This window comes from Daphnia pulicaria, chromosome 1 (assembly GCF_021234035.1).
Source record: "Daphnia pulicaria isolate SC F1-1A chromosome 1, SC_F0-13Bv2, whole genome shotgun sequence".
NCBI lineage: Eukaryota > Metazoa > Arthropoda > Branchiopoda > Diplostraca > Daphniidae > Daphnia > Daphnia pulicaria.
The window spans coordinates 41,950,343-41,967,589 of NC_060913.1; the positions used below are offsets into that span (position 1 = coordinate 41,950,343).

The window sequence follows — 17,247 nt, forward strand, 5'->3', positions numbered from 1 at the left end:
TAGTGCGGGCACCTGATCAACATGCGGTATCACGAAACAGGGCTCCTAAACTCAAGCCATCCACTCTACCAAGCCTCCCCGAAGCAGGATTATAGGTGCACGCCAAACACCCAGCTGATAAATGGGCTCTCAATCGATAATACATTACTGTAATAAATTGATTTGATGAGCACGCGGATTCTTTATTGTGTCCAAAATTGGTCTCGTCACTTGTTCTATAACTATTAAAGAGCTTCTCGGTGTTTCAATAAATGAACAAAATGCAAGACCTGACAATGTATGTACTGTGTGCGTCAAGTATTGCAAATCTCAATTTAATATTCCGAAATATCGATCTATGCACTGTAATTTACGCCAAAGCTCATTGATCGTACAAACCTTATTTAGAGTTCTGCAAAATAACATTGCATTTAAGATCATACTTCACAGGATCATTTCTGTAGTATATCTTGACTTGTTTCCCACCAGAAACTTGTCTCCTTTCAACCCACGATGACGAGTTAAGACGCTGGTTTCTGAGCGTGAAACAGGCTGTGAGTGTAGCTGTCTCGACAGCATCAAACACAGTCATTGAGGACCGTTTCCGTTAAATCCATGTGAAATAGCGGAAGGAAACTAGCGTGTTCAGAGTGGTTGAGATGATAAAACAAATTTAAATTCTTGAAAATCTAAAGAGATAAATCTTAATAATAATTCCAGGTATTCGTGTCCTTAAATCATCTGCTTGTATGGCAAAATAAATTGTGAAAGTGAGGTTGGTCAATTTGAGGATGTGTCATGACTTTATGATCGTATTGCATTCTTTTAGTTATTGTTATTTAATCATGATTAATTATCGTTCAGAGCTTTTGTCGTCAGGTGGCGTGGCAAAGCCATATTCTGAAAAAAAAGGACCTAGTGTGATAACGAGAGTAAAATTTGCAACGCCTTCAGCGTAAATTGTATCTCCCTTAATACAGTATGAGCATAATAAAACAAATGAAAATGAACTTTATAAGCATCAAGTGGTCGCGTCTGGAAAAATGAACAACTCAATATTTTATAGCATTTCTTGAATGTTTTGAGTGATATGAGTATTCTTCGTACACCACCGGAAATGTGTTGAACCTCAGTGGTTATTTTGGGCAGTAATCCTTGTAACATTATCGCTTCTCGGCCTTTTGGCTAAGATCAAAGTGTAGTATCTGTTCTTATCAGCTTAATATCTGATACGGGTTCAAATGGACCCCAGAATATTAAACTGATTTTTGGCATACGGTGGGAATACAGTGCTTGCACTGCTCCCGCCACGGGTTGACCCGGTATTGCAGTACCTCCGGGATCGGCTCACCCTCTATGAGGGAGAACATATTGAATAAAACAGAAATTGTCTTAGCACCGTATAATAAAAGACCATGTATAATTGCAAAACTGTCATGTAGACATGTTTGTAATTTTTTCTAATTGTATTTTTTTCGTAATATCAAGAAAAGCATAAAAAAATACGTACTTGATTGTGTTAACTAATTAGTACTGTTCATCTTTCGATGTGATGTTTTTTTTTAAAATATGAAGATGCGTGTATTTTCATATGAAAAGTCGATTTTCTTATTTTCTTATTTGCCAATTGGACGACCAAATGAAAAAAAACAAGCAATTTGTTTCTTGAAAAGTATTTGCAAAGATCAAGACCATGAAATAAATACTGAGCTTTATTTACTATATTTTGCTCGAGTTCGTAATTCAAGTCGATGAAAGAAAGTGGGTGGTATTCTCTAAACGTCAGTCAAATACTTGAACACTCTTTGTCAATATTGTTCTGCTGTATACAAAGTATTAAACAAAGTGAAAAAGCATCCACAATCATACTTACCTGGCTCAGAGGCAACCATGATCACCAAGGTGGTTCCTCCAGGGCGAGGCCTTTCCATTGCACTAAGGATGGGCTGACCCTTGCGATTAATCCAAATGTGATTAACTCGGGAGTACAATTTTTGGTAGTGGGGGACTGCGTTCGCGCCGTTCCCTGAACACACTATAAATGTAAGAAAAATTCTTGTCATCTGCCGGAAGTTGAACTAAATCTGGTCCCGTTAGTAAACGGTAGGGTTGACCGCTTGGGAATACGCGAAGCATCAGATTTTCTTTCTGGGAAGAAACAACAAAGTAATGAAATTCATGTTTAGCTACTTTAATATAAATCATCATGGCCAATGGATTGGCCGTGATCGTCTAGTGGTTAGGACCCTACGTTGTGGTACCTACTAGATATGAATCCGTAGTAACCCAGGTTCGAATCCTGGTCACGGCACTGAAAACTGATTTTTCACGTCAACACGCAGATTAACTATAAATTTTGTTTGGTTGGAAAGTAATGCTCGCTCACTTCAATAGTTCATAATGTGAAAAACAATTTGGAATGAAAACCTGAAATTCCCCCTCCCTTTTTTTGTGTGTGCAGGAAGTTGTTGAAATGTATGGAAGAAAAATACACATTTACAGAATTTCAAGTATTTGACCCGATATTAAGACAAAAATTATTTCATGTATGTAATGAACTGTCCCCTGTTGGTATTAGTCCAATGGGAGATGGAAATTAAAATTTGCCTAGGGTAATCTAAATGAATATTTCTGAACGAAATTGTTGGTCCAACACGTCCAAGCAGAACGAATTCAGCAAATGCTTAAGTAGACTTGCTTTTCTGATTATAATTTAGCTTTGCGCAGTGGCAATATCATAACCAATGAGGGTCTCCCGAGGTGTGATTATTGCTAGTTGAAAACTTTAACCAATACCCCGCCACGATGAAGTGAAATAATCTTTGTCGTCGGCAATTTTTGATAGCTCCATCAGGAGCATTTCAGCGTACAAGAAAAAAAAATTACAGTCAGTTAGAAAAATTGGAGTGTTGCATAGTGTGTTTATAACATTAAACGGTGAAAGTGAAATCGTATAAGTGATTTTTGTTTCCATTTAGTTGGTATTGCACGTCAGACAAGGCTGATTAATTCGTTCGCTGAAGGCCATTAATATCAGTCAGTTGGAACATTGTGAACACGGGGAAAATATTTGAAAAGGTGATTCCAAATGACAAGGTGAAAAGATTCCACCATGTTTAAAGGGGAAGTTCAATAAATTGTTAACCGCTGTAGGGTGAATGTCGGGGTAAACATCTGATCCCACCACCTACGTGTTGGGCTTGTACCATAAAGATCGTTCATTTTTTTCAAAAATAACACTGCGCACAACTGTTTCGTTCAAAAACATGTTAACGAGCTTTATACATGATATTTACTTTAAAATAACTGTACCCATTGATAAAGAATTGCACAAGGATTTTGATATGTAAACGCATGTTTCGAAAAAAAACCTTACAAGCGCACTTCAAAATTTTGAAATGAATATAAATACAAGGCATACCACTGTTATTTACTCTGGTTTCTAATCAATACCCGGATAAATCTTTCGCCTTTTACTAAAGATTTCCGTGGTTAGGAGCATTGATGAGTCTATATGACTTATTTTTTTAACGCCCGGTCTTCTGATTGGGCACTTTGAATAAATGAAAAATTAAAAACGTCTGTATGCGGAAACAAAGATATTCTACTACTACATACTGACAACATTTGTAAAATGACAAACTGATAGTTTTTCGGTGGTTTTGGTAAGATTAGTGTGTATTTCAAAAAGATAAATCTCAAGCACAAGTAATAGATTAGAGGCGAATATGGTCGGGTAATTGCGTCTAGTTTAATGTCAACGGCCATACCACATAGAACTCACCCGGTCTCGTCAGCTCCCGGAAGTTAAGCTATGTCGGGTCCCGTTAGTACTTGGATGGGTGACCGCTTGGGAATACGGGATGCTGTTGGCATGGAATTATTTTATTTTTGTGAATCCAATTGAATTGAAGTGCTTCCCAAGATGGGTGATACTACATGGACTACAATGTATTATTTTGGCATTAGTTGAAAATGGAAGGAACGTATTTTTTACTGGATATTGCCTACTAGACGTCCTCCAACCTCTTTGTTGCTGAAAGATATTTGAAACGCCGTGCGCGAAGCGCACGGCACAGCCGAGAGGCTACTAGACGTCCTCCAACCTCTTTGTTGCTGAAAGATATTTGAAACGCCGTGCGCGAAGCGCACGGCACAGCCGAGAGGCTTGTACGTTGGTGGTTTCTTCGGGCAGCTCTATCTAATCTCTCTGGCTCTGAGATCCTTATGCAACGCAAGCTAAGTAAAGCGCGAAGCGCACGGCACAGCCGAGAGGCTTGTACGTTGGTGGTTTCTTCGGGCAGCTCTATCTAATCTCTCTGACTCTGAGATCCTTATGCAACGCAAGCTAAGTAAGGGAAGCAATCGTTAGCCTTATGACACTTGGATTGTTGGCTCATTGATCGGACATCCCCGGAACGAGAAAATTAAAAATGACAGTTAGCCAAAAATAGTGGCGTTTGGAAATATTATCAAATTTTATATTCGGTTGTCCATTGACAAATGTACTTATATGTCCTCGTTTGTTTGGCTAAGGTTGGTGTGTATTTCGAACAGAAAGTAAGCAAGCATTAGAACTAGATTTAGAGGCGAATATGGTCGGGTAATGGCGACTGAATTTATGTCAACGGCCATACCACATAGAACTCACCCGGTCTCGTCAGCTCCCGGAAGTTAAGCTATGTCGGGTCCCGTTAGTACTTGGATGGGTGACCGCTTGGGAATACGGGATGCTGTTGGCATGGTGTAATTTTATTTTTGCTCCCCAAGTTAGATGAGACATGGAATATAATGTATTCTTTAGTTATTAGTTGAAAAGGGTATTGCTGGGACTTTGATTAATGATACCATATATTGTAGAACGCATGTTTGTTTGATCTCGGTAGTTTTAACGACAAAAAAAAAGATAGAGGTTTGGCTATTTTGTTGAGGCTGTTGCATGACGCCCACTCACTGGCACGATCCCACTACTGCCGAACACGGGAACTTTTGGCTGCTAGGTTTCCCTCCTGACCCACTACGCTCCTCCTTAGCTAACCTGCACCTACTAGATTCCTCTAGCAGATCCATGCTGATGTCAAGCTTAGTGCGGGCACCTGATCAACATGCGGTATCACGAAACAGGGCTCCTAAACTCAAGCCATCCACTCTACCAAGCCTCCCCGAAGCAGGATTATAGGTGCACGCCAAACACCCAGCTGATAAATGGGCTCTCAATCGATAATACATTACTGTAATAAATTGATTTGATGAGCACGCGGATTCTTTATTGTGTCCAAAATTGGTCTCGTCACTTGTTCTATAACTATTAAAGAGCTTCTCGGTGTTTCAATAAATGAACAAAATGCAAGACCTGACAATGTATGTACTGTGTGCGTCAAGTATTGCAAATCTCAATTTAATATTCCGAAATATCGATCTATGCACTGTAATTTACGCCAAAGCTCATTGATCGTACAAACCTTATTTAGAGTTCTGCAAAATAACATTGCATTTAAGATCATACTTCACAGGATCATTTCTGTAGTATATCTTGACTTGTTTCCCACCAGAAACTTGTCTCCTTTCAACCCACGATGACGAGTTAAGACGCTGGTTTCTGAGCGTGAAACAGGCTGTGAGTGTAGCTGTCTCGACAGCATCAAACACAGTCATTGAGGACCGTTTCCGTTAAATCCATGTGAAATAGCGGAAGGAAACTAGCGTGTTCAGAGTGGTTGAGATGATAAAACAAATTTAAATTCTTGAAAATCTAAAGAGATAAATCTTAATAATAATTCCAGGTATTCGTGTCCTTAAATCATCTGCTTGTATGGCAAAATAAATTGTGAAAGTGAGGTTGGTCAATTTGAGGATGTGTCATGACTTTATGATCGTATTGCATTCTTTTAGTTATTGTTATTTAATCATGATTAATTATCGTTCAGAGCTTTTGTCGTCAGGTGGCGTGGCAAAGCCATATTCTGAAAAAAAAGGACCTAGTGTGATAACGAGAGTAAAATTTGCAACGCCTTCAGCGTAAATTGTATCTCCCTTAATACAGTATGAGCATAATAAAACAAATGAAAATGAACTTTATAAGCATCAAGTGGTCGCGTCTGGAAAAATGAACAACTCAATATTTTATAGCATTTCTTGAATGTTTTGAGTGATATGAGTATTCTTCGTACACCACCGGAAATGTGTTGAACCTCAGTGGTTATTTTGGGCAGTAATCCTTGTAACATTATCGCTTCTCGGCCTTTTGGCTAAGATCAAAGTGTAGTATCTGTTCTTATCAGCTTAATATCTGATACGGGTTCAAATGGACCCCAGAATATTAAACTGATTTTTGGCATACGGTGGGAATACAGTGCTTGCACTGCTCCCGCCACGGGTTGACCCGGTATTGCAGTACCTCCGGGATCGGCTCACCCTCTATGAGGGAGAACATATTGAATAAAACAGAAATTGTCTTAGCACCGTATAATAAAAGACCATGTATAATTGCAAAACTGTCATGTAGACATGTTTGTAATTTTTTCTAATTGTATTTTTTTCGTAATATCAAGAAAAGCATAAAAAAATACGTACTTGATTGTGTTAACTAATTAGTACTGTTCATCTTTCGATGTGATGTTTTTTTTTAAAATATGAAGATGCGTGTATTTTCATATGAAAAGTCGATTTTCTTATTTTCTTATTTGCCAATTGGACGACCAAATGAAAAAAAACAAGCAATTTGTTTCTTGAAAAGTATTTGCAAAGATCAAGACCATGAAATAAATACTGAGCTTTATTTACTATATTTTGCTCGAGTTCGTAATTCAAGTCGATGAAAGAAAGTGGGTGGTATTCTCTAAACGTCAGTCAAATACTTGAACACTCTTTGTCAATATTGTTCTGCTGTATACAAAGTATTAAACAAAGTGAAAAAGCATCCACAATCATACTTACCTGGCTCAGAGGCAACCATGATCACCAAGGTGGTTCCTCCAGGGCGAGGCCTTTCCATTGCACTAAGGATGGGCTGACCCTTGCGATTAATCCAAATGTGATTAACTCGGGAGTACAATTTTTGGTAGTGGGGGACTGCGTTCGCGCCGTTCCCTGAACACACTATAAATGTAAGAAAAATTCTTGTCATCTGCCGGAAGTTGAACTAAATCTGGTCCCGTTAGTAAACGGTAGGGTTGACCGCTTGGGAATACGCGAAGCATCAGATTTTCTTTCTGGGAAGAAACAACAAAGTAATGAAATTCATGTTTAGCTACTTTAATATAAATCATCATGGCCAATGGATTGGCCGTGATCGTCTAGTGGTTAGGACCCTACGTTGTGGTACCTACTAGATATGAATCCGTAGTAACCCAGGTTCGAATCCTGGTCACGGCACTGAAAACTGATTTTTCACGTCAACACGCAGATTAACTATAAATTTTGTTTGGTTGGAAAGTAATGCTCGCTCACTTCAATAGTTCATAATGTGAAAAACAATTTGGAATGAAAACCTGAAATTCCCCCTCCCTTTTTTTGTGTGTGCAGGAAGTTGTTGAAATGTATGGAAGAAAAATACACATTTACAGAATTTCAAGTATTTGACCCGATATTAAGACAAAAATTATTTCATGTATGTAATGAACTGTCCCCTGTTGGTATTAGTCCAATGGGAGATGGAAATTAAAATTTGCCTAGGGTAATCTAAATGAATATTTCTGAACGAAATTGTTGGTCCAACACGTCCAAGCAGAACGAATTCAGCAAATGCTTAAGTAGACTTGCTTTTCTGATTATAATTTAGCTTTGCGCAGTGGCAATATCATAACCAATGAGGGTCTCCCGAGGTGTGATTATTGCTAGTTGAAAACTTTAACCAATACCCCGCCACGATGAAGTGAAATAATCTTTGTCGTCGGCAATTTTTGATAGCTCCATCAGGAGCATTTCAGCGTACAAGAAAAAAAAAATTACAGTCAGTTAGAAAAATTGGAGTGTTGCATAGTGTGTTTATAACATTAAACGGTGAAAGTGAAATCGTATAAGTGATTTTTGTTTCCATTTAGTTGGTATTGCACGTCAGACAAGGCTGATTAATTCGTTCGCTGAAGGCCATTAATATCAGTCAGTTGGAACATTGTGAACACGGGGAAAATATTTGAAAAGGTGATTCCAAATGACAAGGTGAAAAGATTCCACCATGTTTAAAGGGGAAGTTCAATAAATTGTTAACCGCTGTAGGGTGAATGTCGGGGTAAACATCTGATCCCACCACCTACGTGTTGGGCTTGTACCATAAAGATCGTTCATTTTTTTCAAAAATAACACTGCGCACAACTGTTTCGTTCAAAAACATGTTAACGAGCTTTATACATGATATTTACTTTAAAATAACTGTACCCATTGATAAAGAATTGCACAAGGATTTTGATATGTAAACGCATGTTTCGAAAAAAAACCTTACAAGCGCACTTCAAAATTTTGAAATGAATATAAATACAAGGCATACCACTGTTATTTACTCTGGTTTCTAATCAATACCCGGATAAATCTTTCGCCTTTTACTAAAGATTTCCGTGGTTAGGAGCATTGATGAGTCTATATGACTTATTTTTTTAACGCCCGGTCTTCTGATTGGGCACTTTGAATAAATGAAAAATTAAAAACGTCTGTATGCGGAAACAAAGATATTCTACTACTACATACTGACAACATTTGTAAAATGACAAACTGATAGTTTTTCGGTGGTTTTGGTAAGATTAGTGTGTATTTCAAAAAGATAAATCTCAAGCACAAGTAATAGATTAGAGGCGAATATGGTCGGGTAATTGCGTCTAGTTTAATGTCAACGGCCATACCACATAGAACTCACCCGGTCTCGTCAGCTCCCGGAAGTTAAGCTATGTCGGGTCCCGTTAGTACTTGGATGGGTGACCGCTTGGGAATACGGGATGCTGTTGGCATGGAATTATTTTATTTTTGTGAATCCAATTGAATTGAAGTGCTTCCCAAGATGGGTGATACTACATGGACTACAATGTATTATTTTGGCATTAGTTGAAAATGGAAGGAACGTATTTTTTACTGGATATTGCCTACTAGACGTCCTCCAACCTCTTTGTTGCTGAAAGATATTTGAAACGCCGTGCGCGAAGCGCACGGCACAGCCGAGAGGCTACTAGACGTCCTCCAACCTCTTTGTTGCTGAAAGATATTTGAAACGCCGTGCGCGAAGCGCACGGCACAGCCGAGAGGCTTGTACGTTGGTGGTTTCTTCGGGCAGCTCTATCTAATCTCTCTGGCTCTGAGATCCTTATGCAACGCAAGCTAAGTAAAGCGCGAAGCGCACGGCACAGCCGAGAGGCTTGTACGTTGGTGGTTTCTTCGGGCAGCTCTATCTAATCTCTCTGACTCTGAGATCCTTATGCAACGCAAGCTAAGTAAGGGAAGCAATCGTTAGCCTTATGACACTTGGATTGTTGGCTCATTGATCGGACATCCCCGGAACGAGAAAATTAAAAATGACAGTTAGCCAAAAATAGTGGCGTTTGGAAATATTATCAAATTTTATATTCGGTTGTCCATTGACAAATGTACTTATATGTCCTCGTTTGTTTGGCTAAGGTTGGTGTGTATTTCGAACAGAAAGTAAGCAAGCATTAGAACTAGATTTAGAGGCGAATATGGTCGGGTAATGGCGACTGAATTGATGTCAACGGCCATACCACATAGAACTCACCCGGTCTCGTCAGCTCCCGGAAGTTAAGCTATGTCGGGTCCCGTTAGTACTTGGATGGGTGACCGCTTGGGAATACGGGATGCTGTTGGCATGGTGTAATTTTATTTTTGCTCCCCAAGTTAGATGAGACATGGAATATAATGTATTCTTTAGGTATTAGTTGAAAAGGGTATTGCTGGGACTTTGATTAATGATACCATATATTGTAGAACGCATGTTTGTTTGATCTCGGTAGTTTTAACGACAAAAAAAAAGATAGAGGTTTGGCTATTTTGTTGAGGCTGTTGCATGACGCCCACTCACTGGCACGATCCCACTACTGCCGAACACGGGAACTTTTGGCTGCTAGGTTTCCCTCCTGACCCACTACGCTCCTCCTTAGCTAACCTGCACCTACTAGATTCCTCTAGCAGATCCATGCTGATGTCAAGCTTAGTGCGGGCACCTGATCAACATGCGGTATCACGAAACAGGGCTCCTAAACTCAAGCCATCCACTCTACCAAGCCTCCCCGAAGCAGGATTATAGGTGCACGCCAAACACCCAGCTGATAAATGGGCTCTCAATCGATAATACATTACTGTAATAAATTGATTTGATGAGCACGCGGATTCTTTATTGTGTCCAAAATTGGTCTCGTCACTTGTTCTATAACTATTAAAGAGCTTCTCGGTGTTTCAATAAATGAACAAAATGCAAGACCTGACAATGTATGTACTGTGTGCGTCAAGTATTGCAAATCTCAATTTAATATTCCGAAATATCGATCTATGCACTGTAATTTACGCCAAAGCTCATTGATCGTACAAACCTTATTTAGAGTTCTGCAAAATAACATTGCATTTAAGATCATACTTCACAGGATCATTTCTGTAGTATATCTTGACTTGTTTCCCACCAGAAACTTGTCTCCTTTCAACCCACGATGACGAGTTAAGACGCTGGTTTCTGAGCGTGAAACAGGCTGTGAGTGTAGCTGTCTCGACAGCATCAAACACAGTCATTGAGGACCGTTTCCGTTAAATCCATGTGAAATAGCGGAAGGAAACTAGCGTGTTCAGAGTGGTTGAGATGATAAAACAAATTTAAATTCTTGAAAATCTAAAGAGATAAATCTTAATAATAATTCCAGGTATTCGTGTCCTTAAATCATCTGCTTGTATGGCAAAATAAATTGTGAAAGTGAGGTTGGTCAATTTGAGGATGTGTCATGACTTTATGATCGTATTGCATTCTTTTAGTTATTGTTATTTAATCATGATTAATTATCGTTCAGAGCTTTTGTCGTCAGGTGGCGTGGCAAAGCCATATTCTGAAAAAAAAGGACCTAGTGTGATAACGAGAGTAAAATTTGCAACGCCTTCAGCGTAAATTGTATCTCCCTTAATACAGTATGAGCATAATAAAACAAATGAAAATGAACTTTATAAGCATCAAGTGGTCGCGTCTGGAAAAATGAACAACTCAATATTTTATAGCATTTCTTGAATGTTTTGAGTGATATGAGTATTCTTCGTACACCACCGGAAATGTGTTGAACCTCAGTGGTTATTTTGGGCAGTAATCCTTGTAACATTATCGCTTCTCAGCCTTTTGGCTAAGATCAAAGTGTAGTATCTGTTCTTATCAGCTTAATATCTGATACGGGTTCAAATGGACCCCAGAATATTAAACTGATTTTTGGCATACGGTGGGAATACAGTGCTTGCACTGCTCCCGCCACGGGTTGACCCGGTATTGCAGTACCTCCGGGATCGGCTCACCCTCTATGAGGGAGAACATATTGAATAAAACAGAAATTGTCTTAGCACCGTATAATAAAAGACCATGTATAATTGCAAAACTGTCATGTAGACATGTTTGTAATTTTTTCTAATTGTATTTTTTTCGTAATATCAAGAAAAGCATAAAAAAATACGTACTTGATTGTGTTAACTAATTAGTACTGTTCATCTTTCGATGTGATGTTTTTTTTTTAAATATGAAGATGCGTGTATTTTCATATGAAAAGTCGATTTTCTTATTTTCTTATTTGCCAATTGGACGACCAAATGAAAAAAAACAAGCAATTTGTTTCTTGAAAAGTATTTGCAAAGATCAAGACCATGAAATAAATACTGAGCTTTATTTACTATATTTTGCTCGAGTTCGTAATTCAAGTCGATGAAAGAAAGTGGGTGGTATTCTCTAAACGTCAGTCAAATACTTGAACACTCTTTGTCAATATTGTTCTGCTGTATACAAAGTATTAAACAAAGTGAAAAAGCATCCACAATCATACTTACCTGGCTCAGAGGCAACCATGATCACCAAGGTGGTTCCTCCAGGGCGAGGCCTTTCCATTGCACTAAGGATGGGCTGACCCTTGCGATTAATCCAAATGTGATTAACTCGGGAGTACAATTTTTGGTAGTGGGGGACTGCGTTCGCGCCGTTCCCTGAACACACTATAAATGTAAGAAAAATTCTTGTCATCTGCCGGAAGTTGAACTAAATCTGGTCCCGTTAGTAAACGGTAGGGTTGACCGCTTGGGAATACGCGAAGCATCAGATTTTCTTTCTGGGAAGAAACAACAAAGTAATGAAATTCATGTTTAGCTACTTTAATATAAATCATCATGGCCAATGGATTGGCCGTGATCGTCTAGTGGTTAGGACCCTACGTTGTGGTACCTACTAGATATGAATCCGTAGTAACCCAGGTTCGAATCCTGGTCACGGCACTGAAAACTGATTTTTCACGTCAACACGCAGATTAACTATAAATTTTGTTTGGTTGGAAAGTAATGCTCGCTCACTTCAATAGTTCATAATGTGAAAAACAATTTGGAATGAAAACCTGAAATTCCCCCTCCCTTTTTTTGTGTGTGCAGGAAGTTGTTGAAATGTATGGAAGAAAAATACACATTTACAGAATTTCAAGTATTTGACCCGATATTAAGACAAAAATTATTTCATGTATGTAATGAACTGTCCCCTGTTGGTATTAGTCCAATGGGAGATGGAAATTAAAATTTGCCTAGGGTAATCTAAATGAATATTTCTGAACGAAATTGTTGGTCCAACACGTCCAAGCAGAACGAATTCAGCAAATGCTTAAGTAGACTTGCTTTTCTGATTATAATTTAGCTTTGCGCAGTGGCAATATCATAACCAATGAGGGTCTCCCGAGGTGTGATTATTGCTAGTTGAAAACTTTAACCAATACCCCGCCACGATGAAGTGAAATAATCTTTGTCGTCGGCAATTTTTGATAGCTCCATCAGGAGCATTTCAGCGTACAAGAAAAAAAAAATTACAGTCAGTTAGAAAAATTGGAGTGTTGCATAGTGTGTTTATAACATTAAACGGTGAAAGTGAAATCGTATAAGTGATTTTTGTTTCCATTTAGTTGGTATTGCACGTCAGACAAGGCTGATTAATTCGTTCGCTGAAGGCCATTAATATCAGTCAGTTGGAACATTGTGAACACGGGGAAAATATTTGAAAAGGTGATTCCAAATGACAAGGTGAAAAGATTCCACCATGTTTAAAGGGGAAGTTCAATAAATTGTTAACCGCTGTAGGGTGAATGTCGGGGTAAACATCTGATCCCACCACCTACGTGTTGGGCTTGTACCATAAAGATCGTTCATTTTTTTCAAAAATAACACTGCGCACAACTGTTTCGTTCAAAAACATGTTAACGAGCTTTATACATGATATTTACTTTAAAATAACTGTACCCATTGATAAAGAATTGCACAAGGATTTTGATATGTAAACGCATGTTTCGAAAAAAAACCTTACAAGCGCACTTCAAAATTTTGAAATGAATATAAATACAAGGCATACCACTGTTATTTACTCTGGTTTCTAATCAATACCCGGATAAATCTTTCGCCTTTTACTAAAGATTTCCGTGGTTAGGAGCATTGATGAGTCTATATGACTTATTTTTTTAACGCCCGGTCTTCTGATTGGGCACTTTGAATAAATGAAAAATTAAAAACGTCTGTATGCGGAAACAAAGATATTCTACTACTACATACTGACAACATTTGTAAAATGACAAACTGATAGTTTTTCGGTGGTTTTGGTAAGATTAGTGTGTATTTCAAAAAGATAAATCTCAAGCACAAGTAATAGATTAGAGGCGAATATGGTCGGGTAATTGCGTCTAGTTTAATGTCAACGGCCATACCACATAGAACTCACTCGGTCTCGTCAGCTCCCGGAAGTTAAGCTATGTCGGGTCCCGTTAGTACTTGGATGGGTGACCGCTTGGGAATACGGGATGCTGTTGGCATGGAATTATTTTATTTTTGTGAATCCAATTGAATTGAAGTGCTTCCCAAGATGGGTGATACTACATGGACTACAATGTATTATTTTGGCATTAGTTGAAAATGGAAGGAACGTATTTTTTACTGGATATTGCCTACTAGACGTCCTCCAACCTCTTTGTTGCTGAAAGATATTTGAAACGCCGTGCGCGAAGCGCACGGCACAGCCGAGAGGCTACTAGACGTCCTCCAACCTCTTTGTTGCTGAAAGATATTTGAAACGCCGTGCGCGAAGCGCACGGCACAGCCGAGAGGCTTGTACGTTGGTGGTTTCTTCGGGCAGCTCTATCTAATCTCTCTGGCTCTGAGATCCTTATGCAACGCAAGCTAAGTAAAGCGCGAAGCGCACGGCACAGCCGAGAGGCTTGTACGTTGGTGGTTTCTTCGGGCAGCTCTATCTAATCTCTCTGACTCTGAGATCCTTATGCAACGCAAGCTAAGTAAGGGAAGCAATCGTTAGCCTTATGACACTTGGATTGTTGGCTCATTGATCGGACATCCCCGGAACGAGAAAATTAAAAATGACAGTTAGCCAAAAATAGTGGCGTTTGGAAATATTATCAAATTTTATATTCGGTTGTCCATTGACAAATGTACTTATATGTCCTCGTTTGTTTGGCTAAGGTTGGTGTGTATTTCGAACAGAAAGTAAGCAAGCATTAGAACTAGATTTAGAGGCGAATATGGTCGGGTAATGGCGACTGAATTGATGTCAACGGCCATACCACATAGAACTCACCCGGTCTCGTCAGCTCCCGGAAGTTAAGCTATGTCGGGTCCCGTTAGTACTTGGATGGGTGACCGCTTGGGAATACGGGATGCTGTTGGCATGGTGTAATTTTATTTTTGCTCCCCAAGTTAGATGAGACATGGAATATAATGTATTCTTTAGGTATTAGTTGAAAAGGGTATTGCTGGGACTTTGATTAATGATACCATATATTGTAGAACGCATGTTTGTTTGATCTCGGTAGTTTTAACGACAAAAAAAAAGATAGAGGTTTGGCTATTTTGTTGAGGCTGTTGCATGACGCCCACTCACTGGCACGATCCCACTACTGCCGAACACGGGAACTTTTGGCTGCTAGGTTTCCCTCCTGACCCACTACGCTCCTCCTTAGCTAACCTGCACCTACTAGATTCCTCTAGCAGATCCATGCTGATGTCAAGCTTAGTGCGGGCACCTGATCAACATGCGGTATCACGAAACAGGGCTCCTAAACTCAAGCCATCCACTCTACCAAGCCTCCCCGAAGCAGGATTATAGGTGCACGCCAAACACCCAGCTGATAAATGGGCTCTCAATCGATAATACATTACTGTAATAAATTGATTTGATGAGCACGCGGATTCTTTATTGTGTCCAAAATTGGTCTCGTCACTTGTTCTATAACTATTAAAGAGCTTCTCGGTGTTTCAATAAATGAACAAAATGCAAGACCTGACAATGTATGTACTGTGTGCGTCAAGTATTGCAAATCTCAATTTAATATTCCGAAATATCGATCTATGCACTGTAATTTACGCCAAAGCTCATTGATCGTACAAACCTTATTTAGAGTTCTGCAAAATAACATTGCATTTAAGATCATACTTCACAGGATCATTTCTGTAGTATATCTTGACTTGTTTCCCACCAGAAACTTGTCTCCTTTCAACCCACGATGACGAGTTAAGACGCTGGTTTCTGAGCGTGAAACAGGCTGTGAGTGTAGCTGTCTCGACAGCATCAAACACAGTCATTGAGGACCGTTTCCGTTAAATCCATGTGAAATAGCGGAAGGAAACTAGCGTGTTCAGAGTGGTTGAGATGATAAAACAAATTTAAATTCTTGAAAATCTAAAGAGATACATCTTAATAATAATTCCAGGTATTCGTGTCCTTAAATCATCTGCTTGTATGGCAAAATAAATTGTGAAAGTGAGGTTGGTCAATTTGAGGATGTGTCATGACTTTATGATCGTATTGCATTCTTTTAGTTATTGTTATTTAATCATGATTAATTATCGTTCAGAGCTTTTGTCGTCAGGTGGCGTGGCAAAGCCATATTCTGAAAAAAAAGGACCTAGTGTGATAACGAGAGTAAAATTTGCAACGCCTTCAGCGTAAATTGTATCTCCCTTAATACAGTATGAGCATAATAAAACAAATGAAAATGAACTTTATAAGCATCAAGTGGTCGCGTCTGGAAAAATGAACAACTCAATATTTTATAGCATTTCTTGAATGTTTTGAGTGATATGAGTATTCTTCGTACACCACCGGAAATGTGTTGAACCTCAGTGGTTATTTTGGGCAGTAATCCTTGTAACATTATCGCTTCTCGGCCTTTTGGCTAAGATCAAAGTGTAGTATCTGTTCTTATCAGCTTAATATCTGATACGGGTTCAAATGGACCCCAGAATATTAAACTGATTTTTGGCATACGGTGGGAATACAGTGCTTGCACTGCTCCCGCCACGGGTTGACCCGGTATTGCAGTACCTCCGGGATCGGCTCACCCTCTATGAGGGAGAACATATTGAATAAAACAGAAATTGTCTTAGCACCGTATAATAAAAGACCATGTATAATTGCAAAACTGTCATGTAGACATGTTTGTAATTTTTTCTAATTGTATTTTTTTCGTAATATCAAGAAAAGCATAAAAAAATACGTACTTGATTGTGTTAACTAATTAGTACTGTTCATCTTTCGATGTGATGTTTTTTTTTAAAATATGAAGATGCGTGTATTTTCATATGAAAAGTCGATTTTCTTATTTTCTTATTTGCCAATTGGACGACCAAATGAAAAAAAACAAGCAATTTGTTTCTTGAAAAGTATTTGCAAAGATCAAGACCATGAAATAAATACTGAGCTTTATTTACTATATTTTGCTCGAGTTCGTAATTCAAGTCGATGAAAGAAAGTGGGTGGTATTCTCTAAACGTCAGTCAAATACTTGAACACTCTTTGTCAATATTGTTCTGCTGTATACAAAGTATTAAACAAAGTGAAAAAGCATCCACAATCATACTTACCTGGCTCAGAGGCAACCATGATCACCAAGGTGGTTCCTCCAGGGCGAGGCCTTTCCATTGCACTAAGGATGGGCTGACCCTTGCGATTAATCCAAATGTGATTAACTCGGGAGTACAATTTTTGGTAGTGGGGGACTGCGTTCGCGCCGTTCCCTGAACACACTATAAATGTAAGAAAAATTCTTGTCATCTGCCGGAAGTTGA

The 17,247-nt window shown here is 38.9% G+C and overlaps 27 non-coding genes across 27 annotated transcripts; all 27 read left to right on the plus strand.

The window, feature by feature from the left end:
- Positions 1 to 412: 412 nt before the first annotated feature.
- LOC124322529 lies at positions 413 to 634 on the plus strand. Its single transcript, XR_006914809.1, has one exon. It is a non-coding gene; the product is annotated as a small nucleolar RNA U3 (small nucleolar RNA).
- Positions 635 to 1,144: 510 nt separating this feature from the next.
- On the plus strand, positions 1,145 to 1,335 carry LOC124322258. Its single transcript, XR_006914604.1, has one exon. It is a non-coding gene; the product is annotated as a U2 spliceosomal RNA (small nuclear RNA).
- Positions 1,336 to 1,844: 509 nt separating this feature from the next.
- On the plus strand, positions 1,845 to 2,008 carry LOC124322105. Its single transcript, XR_006914459.1, has one exon. It is a non-coding gene; the product is annotated as a U1 spliceosomal RNA (small nuclear RNA).
- A 192-nt stretch (positions 2,009 to 2,200) lies between these two features.
- On the plus strand, positions 2,201 to 2,290 carry Trnah-gug. The gene is given in 2 exon segments: positions 2,201 to 2,237; positions 2,256 to 2,290. It is a non-coding gene; the product is annotated as a tRNA-His (tRNA).
- A 404-nt stretch (positions 2,291 to 2,694) lies between these two features.
- LOC124322738 lies at positions 2,695 to 2,836 on the plus strand. Its single transcript, XR_006915005.1, has one exon. It is a non-coding gene; the product is annotated as a U4 spliceosomal RNA (small nuclear RNA).
- Positions 2,837 to 3,409: 573 nt separating this feature from the next.
- On the plus strand, positions 3,410 to 3,532 carry LOC124322930. The gene has a single exon (XR_006915183.1). It is a non-coding gene; the product is annotated as a U5 spliceosomal RNA (small nuclear RNA).
- A 203-nt stretch (positions 3,533 to 3,735) lies between these two features.
- Positions 3,736 to 3,854, plus strand: LOC124323040. The gene has a single exon (XR_006915288.1). It is a non-coding gene; the product is annotated as a 5S ribosomal RNA (ribosomal RNA).
- Positions 3,855 to 4,602: 748 nt separating this feature from the next.
- LOC124323041 lies at positions 4,603 to 4,721 on the plus strand. The gene has a single exon (XR_006915289.1). It is a non-coding gene; the product is annotated as a 5S ribosomal RNA (ribosomal RNA).
- A 754-nt stretch (positions 4,722 to 5,475) lies between these two features.
- On the plus strand, positions 5,476 to 5,697 carry LOC124322530. Its single transcript, XR_006914810.1, has one exon. It is a non-coding gene; the product is annotated as a small nucleolar RNA U3 (small nucleolar RNA).
- A 510-nt stretch (positions 5,698 to 6,207) lies between these two features.
- LOC124322259 lies at positions 6,208 to 6,398 on the plus strand. Its single transcript, XR_006914605.1, has one exon. It is a non-coding gene; the product is annotated as a U2 spliceosomal RNA (small nuclear RNA).
- A 509-nt stretch (positions 6,399 to 6,907) lies between these two features.
- Positions 6,908 to 7,071, plus strand: LOC124322106. The gene has a single exon (XR_006914460.1). It is a non-coding gene; the product is annotated as a U1 spliceosomal RNA (small nuclear RNA).
- A 192-nt stretch (positions 7,072 to 7,263) lies between these two features.
- On the plus strand, positions 7,264 to 7,353 carry Trnah-gug. The gene is given in 2 exon segments: positions 7,264 to 7,300; positions 7,319 to 7,353. It is a non-coding gene; the product is annotated as a tRNA-His (tRNA).
- A 404-nt stretch (positions 7,354 to 7,757) lies between these two features.
- LOC124322739 lies at positions 7,758 to 7,899 on the plus strand. The gene has a single exon (XR_006915006.1). It is a non-coding gene; the product is annotated as a U4 spliceosomal RNA (small nuclear RNA).
- A 574-nt stretch (positions 7,900 to 8,473) lies between these two features.
- LOC124322931 lies at positions 8,474 to 8,596 on the plus strand. The gene has a single exon (XR_006915184.1). It is a non-coding gene; the product is annotated as a U5 spliceosomal RNA (small nuclear RNA).
- Positions 8,597 to 8,799: 203 nt separating this feature from the next.
- LOC124323042 lies at positions 8,800 to 8,918 on the plus strand. The gene has a single exon (XR_006915290.1). It is a non-coding gene; the product is annotated as a 5S ribosomal RNA (ribosomal RNA).
- Positions 8,919 to 9,666: 748 nt separating this feature from the next.
- On the plus strand, positions 9,667 to 9,785 carry LOC124323043. Its single transcript, XR_006915291.1, has one exon. It is a non-coding gene; the product is annotated as a 5S ribosomal RNA (ribosomal RNA).
- Positions 9,786 to 10,539: 754 nt separating this feature from the next.
- LOC124322531 lies at positions 10,540 to 10,761 on the plus strand. Its single transcript, XR_006914811.1, has one exon. It is a non-coding gene; the product is annotated as a small nucleolar RNA U3 (small nucleolar RNA).
- Positions 10,762 to 11,271: 510 nt separating this feature from the next.
- LOC124322282 lies at positions 11,272 to 11,462 on the plus strand. The gene has a single exon (XR_006914626.1). It is a non-coding gene; the product is annotated as a U2 spliceosomal RNA (small nuclear RNA).
- A 509-nt stretch (positions 11,463 to 11,971) lies between these two features.
- On the plus strand, positions 11,972 to 12,135 carry LOC124322107. The gene has a single exon (XR_006914461.1). It is a non-coding gene; the product is annotated as a U1 spliceosomal RNA (small nuclear RNA).
- Positions 12,136 to 12,327: 192 nt separating this feature from the next.
- Trnah-gug lies at positions 12,328 to 12,417 on the plus strand. Its single transcript is given in 2 exon segments — positions 12,328 to 12,364; positions 12,383 to 12,417. It is a non-coding gene; the product is annotated as a tRNA-His (tRNA).
- Positions 12,418 to 12,821: 404 nt separating this feature from the next.
- LOC124322740 lies at positions 12,822 to 12,963 on the plus strand. Its single transcript, XR_006915007.1, has one exon. It is a non-coding gene; the product is annotated as a U4 spliceosomal RNA (small nuclear RNA).
- Positions 12,964 to 13,537: 574 nt separating this feature from the next.
- LOC124322932 lies at positions 13,538 to 13,660 on the plus strand. Its single transcript, XR_006915185.1, has one exon. It is a non-coding gene; the product is annotated as a U5 spliceosomal RNA (small nuclear RNA).
- Positions 13,661 to 13,863: 203 nt separating this feature from the next.
- Positions 13,864 to 13,982, plus strand: LOC124323068. The gene has a single exon (XR_006915314.1). It is a non-coding gene; the product is annotated as a 5S ribosomal RNA (ribosomal RNA).
- Positions 13,983 to 14,730: 748 nt separating this feature from the next.
- LOC124323045 lies at positions 14,731 to 14,849 on the plus strand. The gene has a single exon (XR_006915292.1). It is a non-coding gene; the product is annotated as a 5S ribosomal RNA (ribosomal RNA).
- A 754-nt stretch (positions 14,850 to 15,603) lies between these two features.
- Positions 15,604 to 15,825, plus strand: LOC124322532. The gene has a single exon (XR_006914812.1). It is a non-coding gene; the product is annotated as a small nucleolar RNA U3 (small nucleolar RNA).
- Positions 15,826 to 16,335: 510 nt separating this feature from the next.
- Positions 16,336 to 16,526, plus strand: LOC124322260. The gene has a single exon (XR_006914606.1). It is a non-coding gene; the product is annotated as a U2 spliceosomal RNA (small nuclear RNA).
- Positions 16,527 to 17,035: 509 nt separating this feature from the next.
- Positions 17,036 to 17,199, plus strand: LOC124322109. The gene has a single exon (XR_006914462.1). It is a non-coding gene; the product is annotated as a U1 spliceosomal RNA (small nuclear RNA).
- The last annotated feature ends 48 nt before the right edge of the window (positions 17,200 to 17,247 follow it).